Raw genomic sequence first — 20,588 nt, 5'->3', positions numbered from 1 at the left:
TCTGGTAAGAATGTTCTAGCCGTGTTTGTACGTAAGAACATTCATAGCTTCCATAAACAACCACTGGATGGGAGAAGACAGCTACATGATTTAGAACTTGCACGACTCCTAGCAAGTTATCGGATGGATATCTCACTCGAATGTGTATGGTGCTTAATGCACGTACATGCTAAAGGGTTGGTTCCCTGTGGCCGAAACTGAGTGAACAATATACTGCTTCATTGTAAGCGCTGATATTTGTAGCTTTTAAATGATGACTGCTGATGCTTTTCAGAGCACATGTTTATGCAACTCTACTAAAAAGCAGATTGAAAGAGTTGGGCTATTATCTGTGTGACATTATATACAAAAAAGTATCTAAGTTGGTTATAAAATTATACAAGTATAGATATTTTACGTAAGGATATTGCTAATGGCAATCTCAAATTCTGTCATCAGCAATGAATAACACTATCTTGCAGTTCTAGTACTAGTGGTCGAAGTAAAGCTGGCTTGAATTGTTAAGACCGGACATGAAACTTTTCGTGCAGGCTGTCGAATTATAATCTACGCAGCTTTACCGACTGTTTATGAGAGAGCATTAGGAGAAGTAGAGAAATCATTTAAAACTAAGGTGACAAATTTTACACAATAAGTTGAGGCTCGTTTTTCAGTTTCATGTTTAATATTCCCCTTGGCTACGACTAGGGAGATAGAAGAGAACTCTGCAAATTTGAGAACACAAGAATTGTCATTCCGCTGAAGCTAATGTTTTGTTCCTCCGGTTGGGAAAATAAGTAAGCGAATATTATTCTTTACCTAAGCAAATATTTACCAATACGTTTCGCATGACCGAAAAGTTCGCGGCGATTCCCGCACTTTTTAGACCACCATAAACAGAGAGCAATTGGCATTGCTCCCTGTTTATTTTGGTGAAGAGATTACCATACACGGAATTTTAGCTGTCTGGGCGATTTCTTATGAGGCCAGCTTATATGGCTGAAAAACAAAATAGACGAGCAGGGTCAATCATGAGGATACGTTAACTGGGTGCTCATTGAAGCTTCTTACAGCGTATCGATTTGTTGGAGTAAAACGTGCTTTAGAAGAGCCAGCTTTTAGGTCAATAGCTGATTCAGGGATTAAATAAGCTGAAGTAATGTTATAAACAATGGATGAATAGTCATGTCGATAACTTATTGCTACATTTTTCTACATTAATATCAATAGGTATAATAACAAATAATATAGTAACAAAATATCTATGCTTCAGCGAAAAATTATCATTCTACACTGCTGCATAGCGGGCAACCCGGTTCACTCCGTTCTTTGTGTTCAAGGCGAACGAATGCCGCATTCGTTATCGTCATCGTTAGTCACAGTCATAATTGCAACTACGTAGGCAGTCTCATTATTATCTGTAACTTATATACTGTATAATAAGAGTGTCTGTTTAAGAAATCGAATAATAAGAAATACATACTTTATTTCTTAATTTCCATTAAAAAAAAACTAGTGTTATGACAACGAACTTTTATATGATGTTCTGTAATGACTATTTGATTAATAACTGTTTTAAAACCATGATCCGCTTGAAAAAGTATAGCATATTGACAATCCGTTCCCTGACTTGGGGGTTACAGTTGGAGAAGAAGTAGCCTGTACAGTCTGTTGTCAGAAAGGGCGGTCGTACATCGGAGTGAGGTGATTATTACTACTAGGCGTCATAAAGCTTAGCTTAAGGTACAGGCTGAAAATCTGGATACCTACAAAAGAAGGCTGTGCAAGACGCAGACAGGCGATGTTAGTAAACTATGCGCCATTAACGTATCAAGACAGACCGAACCAAATGATAGACAATAATTATAGGCTCTATGAAAATATAGAGTTTTTGTTATTTTCACAGAATCAGTATCTGTGACTAGTAATTAAACTTATATTTATTAGTTTGTGACGGGTTAAGACACCATCGGACTGCAATAGTCATGAGAGAACAGGTTGTAACGACAAAGTCACACTGTTACCTTCTTGCGACTTATTGGTTGCTTCAATCTGCATAAATCGTATAGCAAGTTAAGACTGTCTTGTTTTTTTTGCACTGTCACATATAGCGCAGCACTCACCCGTAACTTTAATTGGGAAGCGAGAATAATTGATTTAGTCCAGCCCCACATAGGATCTATTTAAAGCCCTATTAGGACTCTCAACAACAGCTAAATGACAACACTAATAAATACGATTGCCAATAGAGCAATGTATCTTATTTCTAGTAAATCGTTAATGATAAATAAACCCATCAGTGACATAACAATTAGAGCACTCATAAATACTCAAAAAATACATTTGTTCGCTTTGCCAACCGCTAGCGACTGCTCCTATTTTTTACCTCTCAATCCAGTTCGGAACGTATCCATTGACCGCGAACCCATAGCCGAACGCTTTTCAATTAGTTTTTATAGAATGTTGAAGGAAATTAATTATATTATGAGCGATCGACATACGGAAACCAACAAGTCGTATATCTTCTTACAAGACACTTACGTCTAATCCATCTAACTTAATTCGAGTTAAGCTCTATTATTTGCTTTGCTCCGATATGTACGGCAACAACTATGGCGACGTAACTGTAAGAACAACTAAATATCTGAAGTCGCTTACTAGCCAACGTAAAAACTTAAAACGGACTGCATAGAATGTCGGTCTACAATGAATGTACATATGTCGTATATGCTTCTGTTGAAAAGGCGTTGGTTGATTGATGCGGCTTTGTCGATGATGCGAAAGATTATATTAGAAAATAGTCATAAATTCTGTTCATGCATGAAAATAAACAGAATTTCAATCCTTGAGCTGGATGAACTAGTTGGCAACGCTGAACCATCAAAACAATGTGTGTCCAGGCCTGTCGTATTGTACGTTACTGTTCTTTTGTGTGAAAAGTCAATGCCTCCATTAGAATTACTGAGTCTGCATGACAACGATTAATCTAACAAAAATTAACGCAGAAGTGCAGAGGCCTATGAAGTTTATTCCCATTTCTCAACAAACTTCTCGAGCGGACGTTTATCTCAGGAGGAAGGAAAACAGCAAAAAGAGAGTGGTCTTTTTTGCGGTAGACCGTGGTTGGCATTTAACCGGCTAGTACTAGCTGCGTGTAGTACAGAAAATACATGACTATCCTCCTATTGCAAACGCCTGATATATAACATGTGAGGTACACAGTAAGATACCCGCTAAATGCTTTGAATAACAATGTTGGTAGGAGTTTCTGCTTGCTTATCGTCTGAATATCATCAAAAAGGTTTGAGACAAGTGGTTAAAGAAATAGTTATTCCTATACATCAATGTTCGAGTCCTATTGATAAAATTAAGGACACATGGACCCGATCAGTCATTACTATGACTCCCCGAAAAGTACGCGTTGAAGTCTGATATAATAGTTTCCATGCATTTCTTTTTATACAGCCTTATATTATAAACTGCGTTGGTGGTGGGACAGTGGGATGCCGCACTCCTAGTCCATTGGGGTTCAGCTTCTAACAGATATTTAGAACTTTGATTTTAGCTCAGCGTCCAGTTAAATTTAACCCGCGTAAATAACATTACAGCCCTTATTCGCCAGATATTTGAAGTTGGTTCCTACGGTGATACACAAATTACTGAGATCTGCACGTGTATTTGGTGCTGAGAAATTTTAGTTCTTACAAATAAGTACTGAAAATAGTTTTTCTGGCAGCGACTTTTATTACGATGATGAGTTACAGTATAACTCCACTTTAAAGTTGCAATTTTTGTCTTTTTTTTTACCTCCAACCACTTTAAAATGTAAGGACGCATACAGAACTCACATATGCCGCGTTTTTTTCTACTTGTAATTATTTTTCTATTCATCTAAATGTTCTCTTCTTTTTCTGTTTATCTAAATATGTATACCGGCTCATCTAAACAGCATTATACATTTCAGCACAATCGACCAATATAGCTTCACTTCGAAACTTGCATTACATGTATAATAATGTTAAAATATAAAACGAACTGCAACGTTTTTTCTCGTTGTTATGAATTTTGTTAGGTTCCCAATGGGTCCATCAACACCATTCAATGTGTTTGTATATAAGCGTCCGTGTGTGCGTGCGCGGGGGCGTCTCCCCCCAAAAGTTCATGGCGATAAGCCAGAATAATAAACGTGCCCATAGAAGTACAGACTCTGCGAATGATGCTATGCAGTAAATTAGCATTTTATGGTAGCAGATAGTGTTATTACTCCGACTATCTGCCTGAGCGTGTGCGTATCTATCTATCTATCTATCTATCTTATGCATGGTCATCTGTGGGGCTGACTGACTCAGACACTGCGGTAGCTGACGTGGGCTGTTGTGTCCGAAGTTGATGCGGTTGTTATTGCTGATATTCTCATTGTTATTATTGCTATTACGCTAAGGATGACCGTGATCATGTGAAAACTCTTCATGGTAAATGCATGCCGTGGTTGATGTCGGCCCCGAAGCAGCTGTCGTAGTTGACAATGTTATATTAGACTAGTTTTGGTTACAATAAAAATATAAGAACCAGAAACGATTTTTTTTTAAGCAAAACCGATAGAAATTGTTAGCGGACTTTGTTTACTTTGAATAGGATAACTTTGTCTACTACAGTTATTTGTCCATAAAACTTGCAGGTATTTTATGATTCCTATGCGTTATGTGATGGAAGGGACGATTAGATTGTATGATTCATTTGAATGATTGTAACTTACATATATTCTAGACATTATATTTCACGTATTACAGGCATAATTATATCTGTCGCAAAGGGCAACTTATGACCTAGGTATTTGAACCGGCATCTTAGGCCGGGACAATAATAAGAACGAGAAGACTTTTCCATTTCACACACTCTTTTCAAGTGATAATATAAAAGTCCACTAAGCATGATTCACTTTTTCAGGTAACGTCGGCGGTCTCCTACCTAAATATGAAAGCTAATGATAGTTGGAGCCCATAAAGAATTGTTTATGAAAATAGAGAATTCAAAGAGACACACTTCTTCCGTTTCTCAATAATGCGATGCAACAATCACTACGAATAAAAGGCTACAAATCTAGATATTGCACGGCATATAAAATTCTAATGGTACGGTTCGCTTTAATGCCGAGTAAACGAATAACTTGACATCTATTGAAGCATTTAATAGATAGAACATTCAGTACTATGCACTTACAATCGATTTAACAGAGTTCTATCGTTTCTCAAACATATTGGCTTGATCCTACATAGTTATTCAGTTCTCTATAAAAAGAACAAGTTTGCCAGTTTTCTGATCCTTGTGATTAAGTGTAACTCTAATATTGATTACGTATTAGATCGCGTTTTCAGTGAAACTTTGCGAACAGCTACGTGCGCACGCAACGGTCATACATTGAAATCACGCTTTGAACTGTCACTGTTATTATGTGCGAGTACCTTTCACATTTAACGTTGTTTCCCATTGAACAAATCATGTATTGCAAGCTAATAACACCATGTTCTCCTATTCAACAAATAACATTCATTGTTAATTGTTTTGCCTTTTTTTAGTATCATTGCTATACTGATAATTGTATAATAAATGCCGGGCGACGCTAGCTCGTTGGAGCGTAGAGGAAAGCATACGTGCGAGTTAGTATTCTAACTTCAAAAGCAAAGACGGCGGTCAAATCAGGAGAGTTGCGCGCCCGAGCAGGAAACGGCGCATTAATTAAATCGACCGAATAAAACCGTATCAGAAGGGGGAAAGAAATGCAGAAATAGGGGAGGAAAAACAAAAACTAGTTTAATCTCTAGGCAACATAATGACTTTAATTCGGCCCCGCTTGACTGCCACATCGTCTCGATCCGTACGAGAAACGGTGTGCGCGAATATCCCAGGAAGGCAATTTGGTTGAAGTGCTATGTCACAGCTAAGGATCCAAAGCGACTGTGGATAAAACCATGGATTGCAGGCCTCCATACGACTCCTGACGTACGGCAGTATGCTTTCGCCACTGCGAATACGCCTGCTACGGAACACAAATGCATGGCGAACTCGCTGCGAAGGACACAGGATCCGTCCTGCATGTAAATGATAGCGTTCCAGTGGCACCACCTCTCGCCTGTTCCTCTTTGCTTCGCCCTCCCCGACCGCTTCCTAACCGTTATGAAGTTCCACTAGCACTTACTGTATCTTTCTACTGCCGTTTCTGTATGTCCCTCTCAAGCTTAAACGCTGCTGTTTTCTCTACCATGGTAGGCTACCCTTAGCCATGCTCTCGGTCAGTTCAGCGCGGCTGAAGCTTTAACGCTCAAATCTTCTTGGGTGCTATTTTACTCCTTGACTGTTTCTCGCTGGTTTCTAACACCTACCAACTATGTTCCTCTGTCACCCCAAGTTCATGAGGCCTCGCCCTTTCGAAGCAGAAAAGACAGCGTTAGCCCGCGTTAAATGGTTCGTATAATTGTCATTTAAAGTTTGCCGCCGCCACCACCGTCCCTTACCATACAACTGTCCCACCCCGTCTCTGTTTCTCTCTACGGTAATGGCGCCTCATGTTTCGTGAGTATCACCGCCCTCCAGGGTCCTTTCTACACAAACACGGTACGGCCGTACACATATTCATACACACGTACTTACGGAGATACGTAGGCTCAACAGGGTTCAGCCAAGCAGGCAAACACGCAGACAGGCTGAAGCGGTCTGTGCAGTCAAATGCTTGATGCATACTGCGCGGCGTTTACATTGCCTACATTTGTCCGCCTTCAATCTTCTAGCGAGTGTATTGAAAGTTCTTTAGTACGGCAAGCTAGTACGATGCTCGTGCTGCATACTATTCATGGGCCTGCTTGCGTTTATGTGTGTCCGAGCACGACTCGCGGCCCAGATACGTCGTTCTCGTTTTGAGCAGGCAGCTGGAACGTCGATCGTAGTCTCTTTTTTCACTAGAAACCTCAAGCGCTCGCTTTAGTCTTTCCGCAGTCATCTCTCTGATCTGCTCCGCTCCACACTAGGGCATTGCTTTCTCCCGCTTTGGTTTTCATCTAAAATGGTGTTCCCTTACGTCCATGTCAGGCCATGTCACCCCTAACGCAAGTTCTAGCGCTAGCTGATGCCGCTACTTATCTCAACGCCACAGATGCGTGAAACATTTACACTTCCCCCCGTCACCGTTTCCCTCTCACTTCCGCGCTCCCGCTGCGTTCTACTATGGCTACTCACTCGGTCTCCTTTTCTCTCGCACGATCTTCTCAGAGACTTCCCAAAATATTCGAAATATTACGCCTTTCTCGCATCTCCCATCCTCGTACCATTTCGCGTCAGCTTCGCTAGGAAATTCCTATAGGTCGTACTTGTGGCGTTGCGCGAGTCGCCTTCAACGGCTATTCACAAGAGACCTCGACATTGACCTGCCCCTCACGTAAAGACTGTCACCTCACGCTCTGTCTGGGTGACCCAGAGTGACTTGTTTAACATCGTAAAGGGAATCGTATATCTATGCTTGAATGTTGACCCCTCATAGCAGCACTACATACATCTAAACGAAAATCAGAGCGAATATTTACGAATAGGTTATGAGTTGAATTCATCAGCGGTTCAAATCGAGTGGCGAGGAATATACAAACCGGTTCTATCTAACATTTTTTCCACGTTACCCTGCAAATACATCCACAGGTGTGAAAACAACTATTCTATACAAAATGTGTTTATTTGCGCGCAATGTGTGACACAGAGCCAAAAATATTTAAAAATTAGGCTACTGTATACGCTTGTTGTCTGCATTGTCCAAAGTTTTACTTAAGGAAAGGTTTATTCGTTTCTACCGATAACTGCTATTGTATTTAGCAAAATAAATAAAAAAAAATGCATGGCTGTCCTGTCATATGTACTCGGAGTACGGATCTCTAAGCTTTTATGCTATCTATGCGTCGACGAAAGTATCTCAGGCGAATAGCATTAAAGTACTGTGAATATTACGTAAAGTTACGGCGCATTGGGTGGAAAACTGACGTATCAAGCATCGCGAAAAGTTTCTCTTTATTGATAATGTTTGATTAGATGTTAATGTGGGCAAGTAGTGATTGCTAAGGGGGGTGCGGGCAGTGACATTTAGACAAGATTCGCATTGTGACGCGGGTCAACTTTCGGCGGACGAGCTCTTTCATTCGTTCATTCATGAAAAACAACTAAAGCGAGCGATTGGGGCCAGCTAGGAACAACAGCCATCATATACATGTAGATTTCTTACAAAGATGATTCATAGGCTGGAACAGATATATGATCAGATAGGCTATTTGTTCGGTATCTGATAACAAACGCATTCTGTAATCATCTATGGAATCGCGAAGCGTACTGAATTATCGCATGACTACTATGTGTAATAATCTAAAATCAAATTTATCTATTCTATAATTGAATGTACAAATACAATGCATTCGTTCTTGAATTCCAATATGGGTTATGTGCACTATTTAGGTATTCGGAGGGACGTGGAAGTTTTTACTTTGAGCTTCGCTTTTTTCGTTTGTTGATGGTCATACATATAGCACCGATGGCCGTTAACCTACAAGGCCGTTATTATCGTTTTACCTAGATCACGAAAAACTATTTTGGATTTATGTTGTGGCGAGTACGTTGTGTTAAAATAAAAGCAATTTTTTCAATGTTAAAGAATTGCAGGAGTAATACAGAAGATTATTTGGCGTACGATGCAGGCGTTATATCTAGATATATTATTTGTTTTAAAAAAAAAATGGCTTGTAGTCATTTTTGTGAAACTTGAAAGGCTCAGACAAATGTGTTTTTTAGGTCAAAAAAAAATAAGGTTAAAAAAACACGTGAAAAACACGTTTTAAAAAAAACTTGGTTAGCACCGTCAGTTGTAGGCTCCATACTCGTACACTCGACATTCACCTACGGTTATTTTGACAGACGAATTGTAAATTCAGTTTTTACCACTGGCTATGTTAGTCTTTAGAATCAGAATTGAAGGCAACATTTTTTGTTTTGGAGGTAATTTTTGGAAAATAAATATTTTAGAGTTAAGAAATTTTGTCTAGTCTGTCTAGTAATCGTAGAAAGCTTTGGTGTTGGCAATTTATTGTACGAGCTTTATACAAGTGTTCACGTGGCTCCTAACGTTGCACAACTCAGATAAGCTCTAATAATATATGATTTGTTTAGAGAAGCTTTAATTAACTAACAGATTAGTAATTATAGGATAAATTATAGAACTACGCACATTGATCTGCTATGTGCTTTTTGTACTGGAAAAAGGAAAAGAAACATTATCTTTGACAAACACTTCACTCAGCTCCACATATGGTATGTGATATATGATAGATTACGATAATCTAAGCAGTAACGTTTTGGCCAGTTCAGCAAGAAAAAATCTATTAATTCATAGAACTATTTTTGATCACATAGATGCTTTCCGTTTTGGATATACAGTATATATGACATGATTTAGTAGACGGCCACTGTCAAGATCGTAGGTCGAGAGTGCTAAGTAGACTCAAATTGCTCTGATAGGGTGATGTAGTGGAGGCTTTTACAAACTTGGGCTCACAAAAAGAGCCTAAATTCCGAATGATTGAAATTTACACACTCGAGTCCCTATGGTATCTAAAAGTTCAGGATCGTAATTTGACAATTTGTCAATAGGTTTTAATAAACCCAACTGCGTTGGGAAGCTAAACAAAAACGGATCCCATGTCCACGTAGAAACTCCTCCTGCCCTAAAGAGTAGCTTGAGAAGTTCGCATTTGTAGCAAGCCATCTAAAAAAGCGCCATCTGCCCGGAAACGCTGTGAATAGAGAATCATATGAAAGTCTTAGCAATCAGAAAATAATAGAAACTGTTCTTACAAATGACTATCCACAAAGTGCATGAAGGTGGAAAATCATAGTTCAGTAAATGCGATGCGACCTTTCTATTTCTATGCCGAATTTTACCGCAAATATTTCCTCCTAAGCGCAATTAGAGCTTGTCGACAATACCGCCCGTTGTACATAGTATTAAGGGCTTAAATATAAGTAAATACAAGCATAATTTTTCATTTATGACGAGATTTAAAAAACATATGATTGCTAAAAAAAAAAAAGCCGGTACCATTAAACAAGACTAAGGACCCACACGATATTATACAGCTTATGGAGTTCGAACGTTTTGAAACATACTAGATTATTCTGATTGCTGTGGTATTTGACACTGCTGTAATGATGTCAATTGATGAACGTTTACAGAAAATGACGAAATTGTAACAAGATCGATTAACGATTTAGTAGCCTGGGCTCAAACACCAGTAATACCGCCAAAAAATAAAATTTTTAAGACCGGATAGCTTATTACAAATAAGTGAATGTTCTTAGAATTATGTACGGAGTCGTCAATAAACATTTCCCAGTAACTGCGTATCCACGTTTTAGGCCGTGCACAAAGCCCAAAATTCATCCAATTTGGTTCTTAAAGATTCTTCTCAGTAATAACCACACTATTTGACACAGTTTCACGATATCGTAGTGCAATTCTAGTAGTAAATTCTAGTAGTAAATTCTAATCATCTGTTAGAAAATAAAAAGAAGGGAGTAAATTCGGCAAAATGTGTGTCGGTTCAAGATGTTCCTAGATTGATAAGATTGACTGTCTAAAACAAGACTTGTCGCTTTCTGTGGGAACGAGGCGAACGTATTCGTTTAATATTAATAGGATAAGCACTATGAGCTTTTATGCCAAAGTAGCTCGCAAGCATTGCGACAGAAAGACAGTCGCTGCGGGATGTCAAGGGTAGTGGTCTGTGCTATTATGGTTGGGCTTTTGAACTGCTCCAGAGGGTCCCTGTGGTACCCACAGGAAATGATAGTACCCGCGCGAGAAAAAAGAACGCGCTGGGGTAGAAGGATAGAAGTTGACGGGGATCAAGGCGATATTATGCGAGATGTGATAGGGGTAGTCTTGTGCGATAGGCAAGTGAGTTGAAGGCGGAGAGCCACGCAGGAGAAATGGGTGTTCGACGGTCGTATAATTGAATTCCACAAGGGAGAATGAACGATGGTGCTAGACGCCTCCCTCTTGCATTCTCTAGAGAAGCAGCTGAGTCTAAGATCCGCGCACACACGCCTCCTCCTCCCCCTCCTCCTTCTTGCCATCGTGGTCGCTTTCCTTATCTTTCGGGCAGTTGTTGGTCCGTTACGCGTAGACTCAAATACTCGCACACTTTGCGTTACGGCTCCAGTAAGCATGTGTTTATATCACGAAACTTGCTATGACAGATAACATTTGTCCCAAGTTGGTGCATCTAGCCCAGCGTGGCAAGCCTTTGTATACAGCGGTACATCAAGAAAAAACGCTTTTGTTGTTTCCATTTTGATGCTAAAGACTGTGTGCATTTATAATAGTGTGTAGCATTTTTTCTCATTATAGAATTTACGTGACAGAATAAGAACGGTCCTTTAACGAACGCGAAGAGTGGGTTCGCTACGAAACGGGTGCGATAGATTTATTTTATATAGTATACAGCATTGAGATTTTATTGTAGATACATAGAAAGGAAAGATGGTTATGTTGAGTAAAACAACCAGACTTATAAAAAATAAACTAGCTAACAAGAGTATAAAGAATTTCGTATGGGCACTGAAGTACATGTCCGTGTATATTGATTACTTACTACTTTCGACCCGAAATAAAGATTTTCAAGACCTACTCCTATAAATGAAATAGCAAACATGTTACTTACTACTAAAAAACTTATTACTTCGGCTTTGGTTCTACGCCGCCTGTTGCCAAAACAAAACTTCTTTATGGATGAATCTCTCACGGTTTTCTAAATTATTTAAAAGGGTTCAGCAGATACCAAGGGATATTTTCCTAATATCGCTCAAGTGTTTATATTAAAAAAATTAATAGAGTGTATTTTCGGCTATCTGTATGCTTCAACAAATGTGAAATCTAAAGATTCCGTTAGTTAGAAGGCGTATGCATTCTAATATAAACAAAGAAGTGGCAACTTGTTATGAAGCTGGTCGAAGTGTGTGGTCTTTCTAACCCCAACGTCCCCAAACGATAGAGGCATGAAAGTTCTCGACTGTCCCAGGCAAATAAATATCCGTTTTTTTTTTTTAAATTTACATATTGATTACCTCCGTAAATAGTCGTTCCTTGAACGCCTATCTAGCCTTTTAGAGTACCGATAAACTGTTGCTAACCTTTAAGGAAACTGCTTCTATTTCCTTTTTACATCTAGTTGCAAGCTAGATGCCCTCTTGGTAAAATTCTCACTCTTCTGCGCATTATACCAAGAACGCGATTACTAAACGAACGAAGAGAGTTTTCTCACTCACTCATGTGGGCGTTCGGTAGCAGCGATAGAAGACTTGTGGACCGACTTCGTAGGAATCCTTGCCGCTACTCGTCGAATGGCGTACGGTGGGGCACAGCGTATGGAAGAATGTATGCAGTTTGTAAGAGAACTTTCGCAGGGACTGTGCTATGCAAACAAACAGTGCGGAAAACATGGTTGAACGAGATAAGTTGACGAAGACCCAACGGGGAATGAGGAATCAGTGATTCGAGGGGATGTCAGCGGATAGGGTAATTTCATCTTAACATACTCTTCAACAAAGCTTCTTCTTGGTATCTGCTTCTCTTGACCGTCGTACTGTTGCTGTTTGCTCTTGTGGAAAGCCGCTACAAAAACGATCTCAATCAGGACACTTTGAAAACATGGGAAGTTTGAAACTGAGAATAAATGTAGCAATGCAACCCGCAAAAATGAATCTATTCAACACCGGAGACAACGTGAAAAGAGGTCATACGATCAATCAAGGCTTCCTGTGCTAATGTAATTTGAAATGTTTTATTTATAGACAATTGAGGTGCCTATTCATTAATTAAACGTAAATCTTTGCTTAAAATTAAGCAGTTTTGTACAGTGGAGTGATGTGGTGACATTTCGCTTAAATAATGGAGAAAATGCCTTTTTTCATGTCAGTTTTTTTCCTTACATCGTGCTTAACAAAGAATGTGAAGCTTTTATTTCTATATTATTGTTATTACTATTATTGTTGTTTGAGATCAAACAAGTTTCTGAATCAGATTGGGTGAAATTTATATCCGTTCTAGCACCGATTTTGCCTTTATGACTTCGAATAATCTTAGTCCTGCAGTCGAGCTGTATAGGTGAGTATCCAAACAAGGGTCAGCTACTTGTATCCTTAAACCCGATAGTCCGCTAAAGCAACGGGCCTAGAAGCAGGAAAAATGGGACGAAATTGTTTGCCAGACTACTCACTTAATGCTCATGTAAATCTGTTAGTCTAACTAGGACATTTTTCGGGGGTGGCAGTGTCTTCCGGTATCGCAGTGGCGTGGTTTAATGCATTTCTGCTCAGAATGATGTTCGTCGACGGCTGCTTTCGAGCAGTTGGCAAGCTTAAGCTGAACATCGTTACGTATGAAAATCCGTCTGCATGCGTTGAAATCGTAGACGGTTTTGGCCGACAGGCATAAATTAAGTTACACAAAACAACCTAATTAAAGCAGACCGACTTTGGACTCGCGCTAGAAGCCGTTAGCGACCAAAGAGATTACGGTTGGTGATCTGACGGCACGAGCAGCGATCGCGAAAACAATGAAATCCTAGTATGCCATGTAAGTGTGAGTCGTATAGAAGTGGACCATAGTTGAAATAGGCCATATCCTTTACTAGCGTAATCTACCTAGGCGCTGCTTGTATGCGCAACTAATTAAAGATTACGTGTTTATTTAGTTTTGGTTTTGAATCGTCAGACAGCTACAGCAAGGAAGCCCTCAAAGACGTTGAGCAAAATAAAGGCACAGGAAGAAACCCTTTTAGGTAATCTGCGAGTCACGAGCCGCAGTTTTTTTTGCGTCGTAAATAATGGTAGCTGAATGTTAAATTATATGCCATAATTTTGATAGCTCTTGGAAGGTTGCGACTACTCATTCATTAATTACAACAGTGTTCATACGCAATTTAAGTGCTATCACCAAACCCATAGTGCAAATATGCGGAAAATACTCATTACCTGTCAATAACATGCCTTAATTATATACAATTTACTTTAAAATAGTTCATCAACAGTGCAGCATGCTCGAATAATGGCCAACATAAATAGGCCAATATAGCAACTAAATATAGGCCAACATTTCGGGAGGATTTCAAGAAGCCTGTTACTCCGATTATAGAACGATTCCAGTCAAAAACACCCTCCCCATCTAATTTATTTTTTGAAAAAGGACAGTGTGTGGAACTGTGCCAAATATATACTTGATAGGCCTAGTGCGAGTTCGTCCATCAACAGAAACTGCAAGCACCGATCTATATCTATACGTATTGAATTTGAAAATTAACCAACAAATTTCGTCATGAATATCAAGATAGGTCATATGAACGACTCCTTGAAAGACAAAGTCGGAGAGGTGATATAATGCTGAAAACGTAGCTACTAGTACCGCTGCAACAATAACGGTGCTGATAGTGATCGTGCTGGCAGCAGTAGGCGCAGGGTCCGCGCATAAACTTCGACTAACATCGTGTTGCCGTGAAGCTGGTACTCCTATCAGATTAAAAACGACTCCGCTCAACAACGACCGTGCGCGGCCTCGCCCGACAGGCCTTCCTGGCCTTACAACTGTTAGTAAATATCACCGACCAAACACCGTAATGGCCATAGCTTCGACTTCAGCAATTGAACGACAGCACAACATTCACAGTATGCCTACGCGTTTGCTTCTTAAACTTAGACACACGTGGTAATTTAAATTTCAAACCGGGCGTAGACCCACTTCGTTTCGTCTAAAGTCATGCTCAAAGGCAGTATCGGGCTGAAAATTTAAAGCACGACTTCCAGAGTAACAATGCTGTTATTCGATATCGGTAGTCGGTATAACTATTCCAACAATTGCCAGTATCATAATGAGAACTACAATCACACAATGTGACCTCACCTTACGTGTACAAATAGGTACACGTTTGTACACGTAAAGTGGGGGTCTAATTTTTGTTGACGATTTCGGAAAAAACTGATTATTTTTTCTAGTTTCAGGCTTTCAAACCTATGGATAAGAGCAGCTACAGCGATCGTCAAAGGCGAAACATTTCAGTGTCAATATGATGATAATTTTGGTACCACTTAGCTCGCAGTTGAATTCCTCCACACCTTGCATTATATTTATGGTTTCTTTAGAATTTCAAAATATTTCCGCAGCTCCATCTATTACGCATGCAGTACCTAAGTCTAGCACAATATTTGGATTTTTAAGGCTATATAGTTTAAATCTAGCTATTCGTAATTTTGTTAAAATCGTACGTGACTATGTTTTAGTGGTTTAAATTTGGTACAGGCTGTATCATCATAGCTGGAACCGAAGATTCTAAAGAAATGTCAGTGCGAAATTCATAATTAGCTCATTCTGCCACTGGCAGCGGGCTTAGCTAAAGCCTTAAATGAGAATGTTTACATTAATAAGTTTCCAAGCCTTTCACAACTAACACCCACCTGTGGTGCAAGATAACCATTTCAAGTCATTACCAGGTCTGTACATGTGTACGTCGGACATATATTCGCTGTAACGCTGAAATCGAGGACGTCAAAAAATATAAACGCATTATTTCATCGAAACATTACTTGACAGTCACCTACGTTGTTTTCTGTTACAACAAAAATGTGCAGACGACACCACACTTGCGGCTGACAATGACTCATGCTATTATGCTTTTAGATCTGGATTTATAACGTTTGTCTGCATCATATATAGGTAAATTATTATGCCCTCATTATCTCATAGGGCATATACACACGCACATTTAGACGCTCCAGCTCATAACCGAATTCCAGCCCCATTCTTCGCAAATACTCTTTATGTAGGGTACGTGAGCAGGATACCTGACCTGAACTATTTTGGTTTGTACTTTATGAGATACCCTGTTAAGGGTCATCGTCTTATCATTTGAGATCACCATTCATTTGGAACCGTTTCGTCAAATGGTATCTCCCGTTCCCACTTTCCTGAGCATTATGTTTTCATATATTAGCTCCTCCAACTCCCTTTCCTCTCCTGGCAGTTTCCTAGCCTCTTCCTGATTTCTCACAACCCTGCTCCCGACACTAATCTAACCTGGGATATGTCATCATTAAGAAGGTCGATCCAATGTCAGAGCACGCATTTATTCTTTAAGGCTAGTGTCGCTCGTTATCGGTAGGACCTGCAAACATAGTACGGGTGAAGGGCGACGTGGAGAAGGTGCATTCCACGGTATCGTTGTACAGGCAGGCATGACTCCAGCAGAAGTTCTATCAGGGGCAGATTATCGAGGAGAAGCAGGGAGACATATTCATACATCCATCATCTATCATATCCACAAATATTAAATTCCTGAGCCTTCCGCCCTGTCCTATTCTTTTGGGTTCCAAGATGATCGACGCATATGGGCTCGGACGTCTAGCATGGGTTAGACGCTCTGCCGCGTCAGGTAAGCGCCGCCTATTTGTGTTCACTTCAGCCGTAGTAATCAACTTTCGAAGTAGAATAATTATCCCTTACAGTGATGCCCTGTCGAACACAACTGGGGCGGAGAGAAAACGCAGATCAATTAATTGAACACATTTGGACGCAGAGCTAATGCCAAAATCTAATGAATTATACCACTGCCGTCATATAATTTCGTCTCAAACTATTCACGAACCCTTCCCATTTTTCATTGACGTGATCAAGCGTTTAATGTTCACTGAACGTGCCCTTTAGCGGTCCCAACTACGATATGGAAACCGTCTGTCGGATTCGTTCTCAGCGTACGCATGTAAACAATGTTTACTTAACCTACTTATTTAAATCGTGAGAAATTGGATAGCTTCGAGATTACTCAACAAAGCGAGTGACACCGTAGCTAACTGTGATTTAAAATAAATACATTCATATTGGATGCATGAAAGTAACGGTGCTGTTGTGCTTAAATCTATTCAAGCAACATTTATAGCATATAATTGGAATGGCAGCTTTATGAAGCTTTGAGCCGAGGCTGGTGACCGCCTTGGCAGAAGTACTGCTGTTGCACCTGCAACTACAAACGGTTAATCGTCTTTGGTTAGGATTTATAGGAAGACAGACCAGTAGGGCCTGACTATACACGAATATTAGATGAATGAAAAGGCTGTCGTCGATGGCCAAGGTAATAATAATACTACTAACAGCTTCAATGACTCAAATAATTGTAATAGTTGAAATAGGAACGCTACGCAGTGACTCATCATAGTTCAGTTCTAGATTCAGCAGCTTCTATTCATAGGCGTTCGGTGCGTTCACTTGGCTTCGTTGCGCAAGCAGAAAGCTAAGACGGAACCGCCGCCATATTCAACAACATTATCGCTCGGTCATCGGCTCTCCATCTGCCGATGTGAAACGACCGCGTGCAGTACGCTTCGACCTGCAGCTGGCGATGGCTCATTAATTACCTCACTTTTGCTTCGAATGCGATGAGCTACTACACAACTACAGTTATCCTCGTAATCTTCACCCGCCTTTATTTTACCAAGGCGTTTCTTTGTGCCAGTTAGAATACAATCAAATTTCAAATTTGCCGCTTTTAAAAATTTGTCATAATCCGCGTAGGATGAATGCTTTACTTCGCAGCACTTTAACTCGCAGTTGATAGGAGGAAAGTTTCGAATAAAGGCAGATTAAACGGTGTCCGTCGATCAATGTTAAGTCATTGGAGATGCTCGGTGAGCTCTTTTTTATGCGAACATTTCAATTTTATTAACTCATTTTGTAAGAAAAACACCTGCCCCCGAGCTAATCATATGTATAGACATTTACAAAATCCGGTTTATCAATAAGCCAAACTTGTAGAATTTTTGTCATTTGCTACTAAGCAGTATATGGATACCGCATCAGTGTAGCGAGTATACTCATGCAGTCTCGCTCCTTAGTGATGTATCATGTTGATTTGATTGAACAGTGGACTGTTTTAGTATGGGCGTCACTGCTACACGTCCAGTCCCTCTCCAAGCCCTTAAATAAAAACTAATGTCATCCACAATTCGGTCCCGACCATACATTCAAAGCCAATAGCACGCTGCTGATACCTTTAATTGCATATAATCACATGAAGGCTGACTTTCTTGTTTGTGGCCATCGACTTTGCCGTCCTAAAATATAATAGCTGATGGCTTACCGGCTGTTGATATTCGTTGTGTGCAAGAACAACGTTTGACCTGATTCCTCCTAGCACCCAATGATTTTTTCAGTTGTGATGTCTTCAACGTTTGGGAGTATTCGCCGACAAAAGTTGGTCGAGTGCCTATTTTTTGATTTAGCTTAAGCTTAACTATTCGAGAGTTGAAATTGTATTTTGGGTATTTTTTTTCAAAACAGGCCAGTGAACTTAAAAGCAAGTCCATTTAGCACAAGGTATAGCAAGGCGGACACGGTATCTGGATCCTTTCAGGCGATTTCACGTAAAGGCGGCAAAAAATGAGCGGAAAATTTCATTGACTAAAACCATGCACAGACATGCCTGGCAGATATTTAATTCGACGTGTAGGCAACGATTTATATTTAAGACCACATTATTTACCCGTTTCGTCTGGTTTATAAATGAACGATGCATTTTATTCGATCCAAATTATCTAACTAGTCTAGTCTAGCTTAATACTCTAGATATTGGACTGTTAAAATCGCGCACCTATGTGTCATGAAGGGCTAGCTTTATTCGTCCATTTCACTTTATTATCGAAAGCATCTACGTTAGAAAATTGTTTCTTTTAAAAAATAGTCCCTATCTTGTTGCTAACATCATGAAATTTAAATACTTAAAATTCACTTTTTGCGGAAGCATACTTTTCATATATGAATGAAAGCGCATTTCAATTCTTTTCCAAGGCTTATTTAAAATAGAAAAGAATTAAGAGCCTGAAAACGCCATCGTGCCTTCTTCGGAAGTCGTAAGGACTCGTAACTCTAACACAGTTATCATATTCAATTGAATGACTACTATTTAATGGTTACTAATAATTTCCATGTGATATTAAATACAAAAGCATACAAAAGAAAGGACCTACTCTGTGCAACATGAAAATTTTGCGTTTCTCAGTAAACATGTCTGAACGCCTCGAAAATGCTATACATTTTTCTTTGACTGTAATGGGTAAGCATAGCTGGATGGCAAACTTTCATTGCGGCGGTGATAGGACCGCGTGTCCATATCTCAGGAACTCAAATGGAGCTTTGTTGACGAAGAAGATCCCGTGAAGGATTTGTAAATATTAAATTTTAATTTACCTATTTGCAGTATGATTCTAAGGACATTCTGAGCTCAATATAGATGTCACGGATCTGCGAATGGTATGGGCAGTATAAGAAAAAAATCAGCGTAGACTCTGGATTTACCTTAGTGCATACTATACGCATTTAACTTATGCGTTACGATTCCAACGAGTGTAGAATTCGCGAGAATCACGGAAAACTCGGTCATAATTTTTTTAGTAAAAATTTAACCTATAATTAGTCGTGCTTATTATTATTATTATTGAGTTGTGCGGAGCTGTTTAGCGGATTGAGAAGTTTGAATAGCTTAAATCATTTAAAATGAAACATTAATAATTAATTAGATGTACTCTGTTTTATTATTTATATGTTGAAGCTAGCACTAAGAGCTTTCGGACGGGTGTTTATCACGTACACACAGTTGTTGAAGACAGAAATCGATATGATCTTATTAACGGCTTTTTCTAGGGAATTAATCGGAGGCTACGTCAATCGTGACCCATTTGCCAACGTGTCGAAATCACTCGGACTTACATGGGGACTGAAGCTGTACTTGAAGGTCTATTCCATTCTGCTTGATCCAGGCAGTGATTACCGCCGAGAAACGATAATGCGTAATGTTAATGCCGCGATACATATCCATGACGCTCTTCGAGACTCTTTAAATTCATCTGGCAGCACTGACTATTTCCTTTTCAGGGCTTATCTTGTAATAATAAATTCCTTTGATATCCATTACAGCTATCAGCATTAGACTGTACCCGGATATATATTGGGCACTGCCACGGAAGTTGCTTTTTTCTCTATTGACGTCATTCCCTCACCTGATTCTTCTCTCATCCACGTTTCATCTACAACAATTTGGTCCAAGTGGTTTCTTTACTACTAGTAGTTGCGTAAATGATCTCAACAGTAGGGCACATGTGCGTATCTCTGCCCTGGACTCAGTTTGTAATAACCCATTTTTGTTTTTCTGCCAGGTATTTTCGTAGCGATTTGACAACACGCGCTAAGAGGAATCTTGTATTGAGTTGATAAAGAACGCATTGCTCGTGCTCTAATTAATTCAAAGGCGTTCACCTATTTGAATCCCTAATGATTAAGTATCCTTCTTTTGTTCTTCATTTTCAGTTTCAAAATGATCGCAACCATTATTTCACTGGAAGCCTTCTTGCCGAGTGCTTTTATTAATTTTTCTTTCCTGACTTTCGGGACTTTACAATTTAATCACTCAACAGTGATTTTACACCATATATGTTTTTTAAACTTATCACCATTGATGATCAATTCAATCAGTTTGAAATCGTTACTTAAT

The 20,588-nt window shown here is 39.5% G+C and overlaps 2 long non-coding RNA genes across 19 annotated transcripts in view; one reads left to right on the top strand and one right to left on the bottom strand.

The window, feature by feature from the left end:
- Positions 1-20,588, bottom strand: part of LOC111249324 (uncharacterized) — a 27,758-nt gene extending 7,170 nt beyond the window's left edge. For 5 of the 17 annotated variants that reach the window (XR_002672875.2, XR_015326729.1, XR_015326730.1 and 2 more), the window contains exons 1-2: positions 19,808-20,588; positions 15,508-15,583 (exon numbers count right to left, since the gene is read on the bottom strand). This is a non-coding gene — a long non-coding RNA (uncharacterized LOC111249324). Of the gene's footprint in view, positions 1-814; positions 979-8,001; positions 9,795-12,327; positions 12,469-15,507; positions 15,584-19,807 lie in introns of those variants that run through there. The other 12 variants (XR_015326722.1, XR_015326723.1, XR_015326724.1 and 9 more) reach the window with 7 other exon arrangements.
- LOC111249323 (uncharacterized) lies at positions 3,201-5,745 on the top strand. Of its 2 annotated transcripts, XR_015326735.1 has the most exons (4): positions 3,201-3,280; positions 4,052-4,264; positions 4,927-5,111; positions 5,556-5,745. It is a non-coding gene; the product is annotated as an uncharacterized LOC111249323 (long non-coding RNA). The 2 variants fall into 2 exon arrangements; XR_002672873.2 differs by lacking the exon at positions 3,201-3,280 and having other exon boundaries at positions 3,904-4,264.

This window comes from Varroa destructor, unplaced genomic scaffold (genome assembly GCF_002443255.2).
Source record: "Varroa destructor unplaced genomic scaffold, Vdes_3.0 BEIS01000004.1, whole genome shotgun sequence".
NCBI classification, from domain to species: Eukaryota; Metazoa; Arthropoda; class Arachnida; order Mesostigmata; family Varroidae; genus Varroa; species Varroa destructor.
The sequence above is the reverse complement of the archived record's forward strand: the minus strand, read 5'-3'. Positions and strand labels throughout refer to the sequence as shown.